The 9,944-nt window shown below is 40.4% G+C and overlaps 1 pseudogene; it reads right to left on the bottom strand.

Annotated features, from left to right (window-relative positions):
• Window positions 1-268: 268 nt before the first annotated feature.
• LOC149229466 (ribosomal RNA small subunit methyltransferase pseudogene) lies at window positions 269-1,207 on the bottom strand (annotated as a pseudogene).
• Window positions 1,208-9,944: the final 8,737 nt, after the last annotated feature.

Genomic DNA, 9,944 nt, shown 5'->3' with positions numbered 1-9,944 from the left:
ATATATCCAAAAGAATCTTGAAACCAGCATACTGACGGTGGCATTTGGAAACATTTGGCAAACCCGTGCAACAAGCACAGCCCAGTGTATTCCTCCAAGAAACCCGAAAGTATGTGAATATATTCCTCTCCTCTTTGCCCAAAACTTGATACATCTCAGGGTGGAACGGAAGTTCTCAATCTTGGGTACTAGCTGAAGGATCCGTGCGGTAACTCTGTATCCATTCAAACCTTTGACAGTTGTATCATCAATATTCTCAAGCAATTTTTCATCGAGAATATCCATATCTTCTGGAATTGTTCTCAGACTCATTTGTCTTCTGACATGCTTCTTGCAATGCTTGAAATGTCTTGAAGTTCTTTTTCAGTAGTGATAAGATAGCCTTTTGCCTAAAGATCGCCCCTAAAGTCTTATTTTTACAATTAAAACAGAGGCGAACCATGCCATCCCATTCCTTGAAACTAATTGGAGGAAGAGGATTACAGGGTTCAATACGTACAACCGAGGAGTCAACTTTTGGAGGAGGCCTGAAATTGTTCTTGCCAACTTTCAAGAGATGTGAAACACGAGCTAGCAATTGAGTATTCACTCAAAGCCGGCAATACAAATTATCTCCTGGATTTGCAACAAGTCTCATAGCAAACTCTCTTTGGAACATGATAACGGCACATCTAAAATTGGTCTGTGTGATAACAATTTAAATGTAAGCGGAGAAGATATCTGATAAGGAATATTTGCTACACACACACATCGAAATAAGGCAGTTCACATTTGAGAACATCTCCTTGAATGACCTGCAGCCGAATGGCACTGCTTGTGCCTTGTACCCTGCGCTGCAATTCCAGCACCATACGAGGATCCAACTCGACTGCTATTACCTTCTTGGCTACCTCTGATACCTAGTTCTGCGTTTTCTCTGATACCCACGGTTCGGAATAGAAATACAATCAATACCTTATCACACTCTGCATCAACTGAACATATTGACTGTAACAAATACCCATTATTATTGTACACAATTTTGAGATGACAAATACGGTTCTGTTGGTTCCGAAGAATAAAGTTGCAGGCCCTTTCCTATACGCTCCCGTTCAAGGTCATGAGAATCATAATCTCCCCACCGAAGTTGCACATCAATCCAATCTCTATCACTTGCCTTCTGATCAAAAATATCTTTAGACTCTGCCACAAAGAGGATCCAATCCATCAAGACACCGACTATGTGGATGCATATAGATTAACCAAATGGGCAAACCTATTTCCTCCAGCGCCATTTGTATTATCACTTATGTTGGTGCCAGACAAACGACCTGGAATTGCGGTTCCTATTAAAAGTGCATTATGTCCACCTCATAACCACCGCAACTTTCGCTTATACAACTGTCAACCGTCTCTTTGCAAGCACCCATATTATGACATGTTGCATTACCGCCAACTTGGAACATGAGTGATACAGAAGGGCAGCTCATTTCCATTCCTTACACATAACTTGGTTGAACTCAATGAATCCTTCCATTGGCCATTTTGGATCAACAGCCCTGCTAGGATTTTAACCTCTACTGAAAACTCGAACAAATCCCCAATTTCGTAGCATGCTACGAAAACACCTAAACATGTAGCGCTGCGAAACTGCTAAAAAAGAATTCAGGCGCTGCGAAAACACCCTGTCTTTAAGCTAGGCTAAAAAATTTTGGCAACAGCATTTTCAGTGATAACAGTGGCTCCACTTGGGATAGTGTGCCCTTGTGGTGCACTAAGAACCTGCAGTTCCAGTGCCTTATAGAATTTATTTGACAAACAGAAATTTGCTTGACAAGCATGACTGTAGGAGAAGGAAAGCTACTTCTAATGAAAAATGCTCAGTTGACCTTGAGCTTATTTGCATTTACCTATACCTACCTACCCTAACAATTTCAATTTCTTTCTGCTCAATCAATATGAAATTTCCAATGTAGCCAATCCTCTGTTTTATCTGATATTTTATTTCTTTGACCGCATTGGAGTTCAGAGCCAATCTGACAGTGTGATGACCGCTGCCACTGAAATTGTCTCTGATCTTTATAAGTAAACTGAAGCACTGGAGAGTAAAACTCTTCCATGTAATCAGCTATAGGATCCCAGAACACATGAACAGCTTGATTCTTCTTGTAACCTTCTGGCTGTGCAAACTGATCTTCAACAGCAGTGTGCATTTCCTCAAGCGTAAAAGAGAAAGGAACCAGCACTCTTTCCTTGTGTTTTGTCATAGAAAGCTTCTGAAAATAATGATCATGATTATGGAAACTATATGCCTGAATTTGACCTTCTAAACCTTCAATTTCTTTCTCAATGTCCGCAGCAAATTCATCCAAAAAGCTCATCTTATCCTCTGCCTTGCAGTCAAAGGACTTTAGATACGAGGACAAGGACAAAGAAAAATTTTCACCTATTTCTTCATTAATATGATCATCATTCCATTGTTTGAAACCCTCAACTGAAGGAGAGTCTGTCACCAACTCTGACCTATCTATCCATTCCTCCAAAAACATGAGCCAAAGGTCTTGAAATGACTTAATGGATTTGGCAGGAAAGCTTTCAATCCATTGTTTGCATTTCCCTTGAAGTGAATCATAAAATAACATAATGCAAACATCTTCATGTTTAACTCTAAGAAGCCCAGCAAAATGACAGAAATCTGAGATATGCTTCAGAGTTAAACTCAAATCTTCTCCATTAAATTTGGGACCATTCCTTAGAAAATATGCATCCTTGGGAAAATGATTTGGGAAACCATGAATTCTTGAAAAATCTATGCATGCATACCTTGAACTAAGAATGGTAGCTTCTGAGTCCTTCATAACTCCAGTGGAATCACCATGAATGTATGAATTTTGAATTCTTCAACAATGGAGTCGCCAAGGTAGATTTGCAGCCTCAAAAAACCTTCTGAGCTCCTGCTACCTTCAGAAGTTCAGCTTCATAATTTCGGGAATGAGTAATCTTCAGACTCCCGGCAGACGCACCAAAATGTTATCACAAAATCATGTATTGATGGCTGCTACCAGTTAGATTTTATGTAACTACTTCAGACCAGGCTTTAGACTAAGGTTAGCCTCCTTAGTCAGAGAGGGCTCTCTCACAGATTTGTGATAGGAATTATTAACAAGAAAAGATGGCTAACTCTTCAAACATTTTATGAAAACAAGCTGGTTGGAACAACAAAATAACATCTCTTCCATTGGGCTCATGGAGTCAAATACTTCTGCAGTAAACTATAAACCACTCAATCATAGAAGCCAAGGCATATAATGTTTAACACTCAAAACATCTCTCAAAAAGAACCTCAACTCATAAATATACACAGGAAGTCTGAGCACTAGGTGAATTCAGAGTGATTGCATATTTAGTGAGCTGTAAAATATATAAAGGATAATGACAAAACCACACATATTCTGAGCATTGAACACATGATGAATCTTGGGAAGAAAAAGTAATCCTTATATTACTGTCAAAAAGTCTTTTTACATAAGCTGATAAAACTCTGTTTTTTCATAAATCTCCAACCCTGAATACATAGATGATCTAGCCATATATAGGAATATGCTTCTAACTACCTGGAGCTTCCTCCTCCAGCATGAGGGGAGCTCGATTCTACCTATGATGACACCTACTAACCTTTAACTAACTAATAATTACAGCTGACTATTCATTGACAGCGCTGGAAACCTAAAACAATTAAAACTCTACTTCTACATCATGCTGGAAATAACATTTATTACAATCAAACTGGTGCTCCTGCGAGGAAAATGAGAGAACAGGTTCATCCTCTGACACATGGCTTCTTTAAGTTTGGCTGTGAGAGGTGTCTGTAGTTGCTTGTTGGCCTCTAATATAACATGTTCTCCCACACCCTGAAATATAGGAAACTGTTCCTGATTGTCGGTCTTTGGTTTGCCTCAACATATTCGAATCCAAAGGAGTATGCTTTTAACCTTTCATTAACCAAAATAGAGCGGATTGCCACATCCTGGATGAGCTGTAGGCTGTATTGATGGACAGGTGTCTCTCTTTTTAAAATTCCCGCTTGTATACCAAACTGCCTGTTTATGTTAAAAACACCACCTACAGCAGTTTCGTAGCGCGCTACGAAACTGCTGTGTGATTTAAAAAACATTGTCTTCCTCTAAAATCCTCACAAAATTGAATAGCTGCTGTTTGCTAGGCTTCACGGTTCACCATTTGAAAGATACTGCCATCGTAGACAAACCCACTGGTTGCAGCTGTTGCTATTGGTCATTATGGAAAAACTACCCTGTTGGTGGCTTCCTTTAGATTCTTGTCAAAATATGGGTATGGATTTGGATCACAGTATGCTGGAAGCTTTTCAAACTTCAAGAGAAGATGACAGAAACGTGATTCAAACCACCCTCTCCAACTCTGAAAATTATCTTCATCTGAAGCTGTAACATGGATTTGAATGAAAAAATCATATCTAGAGCAGAAAGGAAACCGTTCAAAGAGTACATTCCAGTCACCACTGTTTGGCAAAGTGCTCCAATTTAACTCCATTTTCATTATTGCATCCCAGCCACGTGAAAATTCTGACTTGAGTTTTTGTAGGGTGCTTTTTGTAACATTGTAACTGCAGCGACTATAGGGGTACACTGGTATGATAATTGGCATATGGTGATGTCTATCTGATCCATCAGAATAATCAGGCTGGGTCTCCACCAATGTCACTGGAGTTGGCCACTGCCAATGTGCATATATCCAAAAGAATCTTGAAACTAGCATACTGACGGTGGCATTTGGAAACATTTGGCAAACCCATGCAACAAGCACAGCCCAGTGTATTCCTCCAAGAAACCCGAAAGTATGTGAATATATTCCTCTCCTCTTTGCCCAAAACTTGATACATTACAGGGTTCAATACGTACAACCGAGGAGTCAACTTTTGGAGGAGGCCTGAAATTGTTCTTGCCAACTTTCAAGAGATGTGAAACACGAGCTAGCAATTGAGTATTTACTGAAAGCCGACAATACAAATTATCTCCTGGATTTGCAACAAGTCTCATAGCAAACTCTCTTTGGAACATGATAACGGCACCTCTAAAATTGGTCTGTGTGATAACAATTTAAATGTAGGCGGAGAAGATATCTGATAAGGAATATTTGCTACACACACACATCGAAATAAGGCAGTTCACATTTGAGAACATCTCCTTGAATGCCCTGCAGCCGAATGGCACTGCTTGTGCCTTGTACCCTGCGCTGCAATTCCAGCACCATACGAGGATCCAACTCGACTGCTATTACCTTCTTGGCTACCTCTGATACCTAGTTCTGCGTTTTCTCTGATACCCACGGTTCGGAATAGAAATACAATCAATACCTTATCACACTCTGCATCAACTGAACATATTGACTGTAACAAATACCCATTATTATTGTACACAATTTTGAGATGACAAATACGGTTCTGTTGGTTCCGAAGAATAAAGTTGCAGGCCCTTTCCTATACGCTCCCGTTCAAGGTCATGAGAATCATAATCTCCCCACCGAAGTTGCACATCAATCCAATCTCTATCACTTGCCTTCTGATCAAAAATATCTTTAGACTCTGCCACAAAGAGGATCCAATCCATCAAGACACCGACTATGTGGATGCATATAGATTAACCAAATGGGCAAACCTATTTCCTCCAGCGCCATTTGTATTATCACTTATGTTGGTGCCAGACAAACGACCTGGAATTGCGGTTCCTATTGAAAGTGCATTATGTCCACCTCATAACCACCGCAACTTTCGCTTATACAACTGTCAACCGTCTCTTTGCAAGCACCCATATTATGACATGTTGCATTACCGCCAACTTGGAACATGAGTGATACAGAAGGGCAGCTCATTTCCATTCCTTACACATAACTTGGTTGAACTCAATGAATCCTTCCATTGGCCATTTTGGATCAACATCCCTGCTAGGATTTTAACCTCTACTGAAAACTCGAAAAAATCCCCAATTTCGTAGCATGCTACGAAAACACCTAAACATGTAGCGCTGCGAAACTGCTAAAAAAGAATTCAGGCACTGCGAAAACACCCTCTCTTTAAGCTAGGCTAAAAAATTTTGGCAACAGCATTTTCAGTGATAACACATTCAAAGACCAAGCACATACCGATCAAGTATCATTTTCTCTGGGAACAAGTACTTGAACAAAAGGTCAAGTTGGAGTATGTTCCTTCTAAGGAACAAGTTGCTGATATACTCACCAAACCATTGCCCAGGGAGACCTTTGAATACCTCAGGCAAAAGCTGGGGGTTGTTGATGCATCATCTTGTTGTTGAATCTCTTCTGATGGTTGGTTGTACGCAAGGCTCATCTGGGGTACATGCGTACAGGTGCTGGGTTGTGGATTGATCAAAGATCAAATGGCACAGGTTCAGGGGGAGCATATAATGCATTGTTGGCATTATGGAGGAAGTACAGAAGGATATCATGGATGTTGGTCTGAATATTGCTGCAATATGTCTCTATCTCTTTCATGGTCATTTATGGTGTTTGGTGGATTATGGTTCTTCTTTGCAGATCTGGTTTATAGTCAGGGGGAGCATGTTCTTAGGGGGAGAATAACCCTTTTTCCTTGATGTCAAAGGGGGAGAATGACGTTGAAGATCTTGAAGTTGCCATCAAGTCGATCTTGAAGTTGCCATCAAGTCCAAAGGGGGAGATTGTTGGCATTATGATTCTGGTATGGCTCTATGTTACAGGTGTTGTACTTGATGGCAATTCTCTTAAGTGGCAATGCTTTGTTCAGGCTCTCAAAATATGTTGGAAAATAAGAGGTACGCAGGTACACCGTACAAAAGATGCGGACCCACAGGAATATCATAGATAAAGTGCGTACATACCCGCAGGTTACCCGTTCATGAGGTGCGGACCCCAGTTCACTCACTTCAAGGCAGAGAAGCGTGCTCACGTGGGGTTTCTTATGTTTGGCCCGTGGTATTTAGCCCGCCGTTCTTGATTCTATGGTTTTGGCCCATGTAATAGGATCTATTTTAGCCCCGGTTTGGATCCCTTGTATTGGTTATTGATGGTTTTGTCCCATGGTGTGAATAAGGGCTTGACTATAAATAGGGAAGGAGATCACTTGGCTAAGGCATCTTTTGCAAATTGAATATCTTAAGATCTGAAATATTGGGTTATCGGTTTAAAAGCTTGATCTATATTTAAGTGAAGTTGAAATTGAATCTATGAAGTGTGATCTCTCGGGCGCATGATCAGATCTGGGCATCTGACTATCTGTGGCACACTGGTGGACTGCCAATTTGGTCCTAATCAGAGGTACGCAGGTAATTAACGGTGCAAGTGTGAGGGTACGCACAGCAGAGGAAGGCGCAGTGCGTGGATACGCACAGCAGAAGAAGGCGCAGTGCGTGGGTATGTAGAGCAGAAGAAGGCATAGTGCGTGGGTACGCAGCTCGATAGAAGGTTCAGGTGCGGAGGCACAGTAAAGATACGCGGCGCGACAGAAGCCGCAGGTGCGGAGCTATAATAGAGGTACGTGGCGCGATAGAAGCCGCAGGTGCGGAGCTACATTATATGTACGCGGCGCGACAGAAGGTGTAGGTGCGTAGATACGCATTGCAGCAGAAGGCTCTCTACGGGTATACGCAGGGGAGAAGAAGGTGAAGTGCGGAGCCACGCAGGCCAGATAAAGAAAAACTGCGGATCTGTCTTAAGACTTTTGTTGGCTGAATTTTTCTGTTGATAAGGTGTTCTGGGTTTAGTTTCCTGTTATTGTTGATCTGGTTACTGCAGTTGACTGTGTGATTTACATGTACTTGATGATCATTTGATGTTCATGGATCCAGTTTGAAAATTTATGAAAAGTGGTCCTTGAAAGAAAAGAAGTAGGGGGTTGTAGCTCCCTTCCAGCAGAGACTGGAAAATGAGAGAGAGTTGTAGCTCTCTGCAGGTTGCAGCCTGTGTACTGGTAAATGACTGCACCAGTACAAAACCATTGTAAAAGGAGTTTCTAATTTGAAAGAAGATAGAGACATTTTGCAGCAGGTGGTTTTCGCCCACATTGGGTTTCCACCTTATATCTGGTGTTCTTTGGTGTGACTATCTGTTTTTCTTGTTCATGCTCATTATTTTATGGTACTAACATGCAAAAATAATTCAAAGTATAAATAAGGAAGATTTATTAAAAGAACTTGATAATACTAATTCACCCCCCCCCCTCTCAGTATTATTTCCAACACAAACTGCTCCTTATGCTTTCAGCCTATTCTTGTAAGAAAACAAGGGATCATGTAGGTGAACTAGGACATCCTACAGACATCCTATAGGAAAACCTATAGTGGCCTATTTTGAGTGTGAATTGTGAAAAGAAATCACTAAAGCTAGGAGTAGACCCTTGTTGCCTCGCAAGCCATCTGAACCATTACATTCATGTCCCTCCACACCTATCTAACCTACCATGCAACCAAGAAGGATTAGCATTTACATATTTACGAAAAGATAAAGAGAAAAAAGTCTTTATATTTATTCATGCACACAACAGTTAAGTGCTTGTTTAGATCAAAATTCATGCGTAGGCTAGTTAAGACTTCACATGTGTTAAATTAGAGTCCTTTTGCAAGCAAGGTATATTAACAAATATCTAGATGAGTTATGTGTTTTGTAGGCATTTCATTCAGTCTTTCAGTACTATAGTAAGTAGCATTTCAATTCTCTCAATTAGGGTAAAGTTCTCCGCTCTAAATTGGTAATCAGACCTATTCTAATCAATGGACAGCTAGTTTTAGAAACCCTAGTGGTCTATCACCCCAACTCAACAGTGACAAAGAGTGGACCCATTACATCTATTTGTGTATACAACACTATCACCTCCAAGTTTTTACAAACCCTGGGTTGATGAAGTAAAGTTGGTAGCCCCAAGAGTTGTAGCATCTTTGCTGCAACACTGGTGCTCATCACCTATAGTTAGAGAGGGAAGTTGACACACACCGAAGAGGAGAAAAGGTTGACTCGTTGATGGTGTAGGGGCATTTGGAAACAATTTTCCTAGAGTGTCACTACTCCTGCGAGGAATGAAAGATTTTTTTTTTTCTTTTTATATCATTTTTTAAAAGTGAATAAAAAATAGAAAGAAAAGCATGAATAAAATCTACCCAGACACCTCCCAGGCAAGAGCGCCAAAAAATGGTGAGACCTAGTATTTCTCCAAGAGTGTTGCAACATCCAGAGGCTCTTAAACTTTACTTATCAACCTGAGGTTCATAAAAACTTCGAGGTGATAGTGCTATATACATAGTAGATGAATTCTACTCACACTGCCCTCAACTAGGTCACTTCATTATTAGGGCTCTAGGACCATTCCTCTACTGAATGTAAAGGAGATTCACAACTAAAAGCATAATGTAAAAGTTAGTCCTAGTGCAAAGAAAGTAAATGCTTTTCAACTCTAACTTGTAAATGTTGTCAACTTGTAAATGCTATGAAAGAACACAAGAATTATGCTAAGCTACAGAAAGGAAACTACTCTAATTTGCAATAAATCATCTAGCTATCAATTTTGTGTGAAAACAGAAGATCATCCTACCAATTCACAACTCAAGAATGCATGAAGTGTTTAACTAATTCACACTTACAAATTAAGGAAGGTCCTAATTACCAAATTCAGAATGAAAGAACTAATGTTATTCACTCTTGCAAGAAAGGAAAAGGGATGAAGAGAATGACCTAGTTGCTACCTTTGGTGATGAAGTCCAAGATGAGGGGTCAAACTACTCCTAAAATAATCTATTCTATCATTGTGGGTCAAAATAGGGTCAAAACAGGATGCTACAGGTGTGCTACAGGATGTTTCTACACGATTCCTGTAATGTTACAGGAAATCCTAAAATGCTACAGGAAGTTGGCTACGAGGGTTTGGAGGGTAATGATGATGGGAT

This window comes from Pinus tabuliformis, chromosome J, assembly GCF_031772625.1.
Source record: "Pinus tabuliformis cultivar Carrire ecotype Pingquan chromosome J, CPIR1, whole genome shotgun sequence".
Taxonomy (NCBI): domain Eukaryota; kingdom Viridiplantae; phylum Streptophyta; class Pinopsida; order Pinales; family Pinaceae; genus Pinus; species Pinus tabuliformis.
This window is presented reverse-complemented; position numbering and strand designations above follow the sequence as displayed.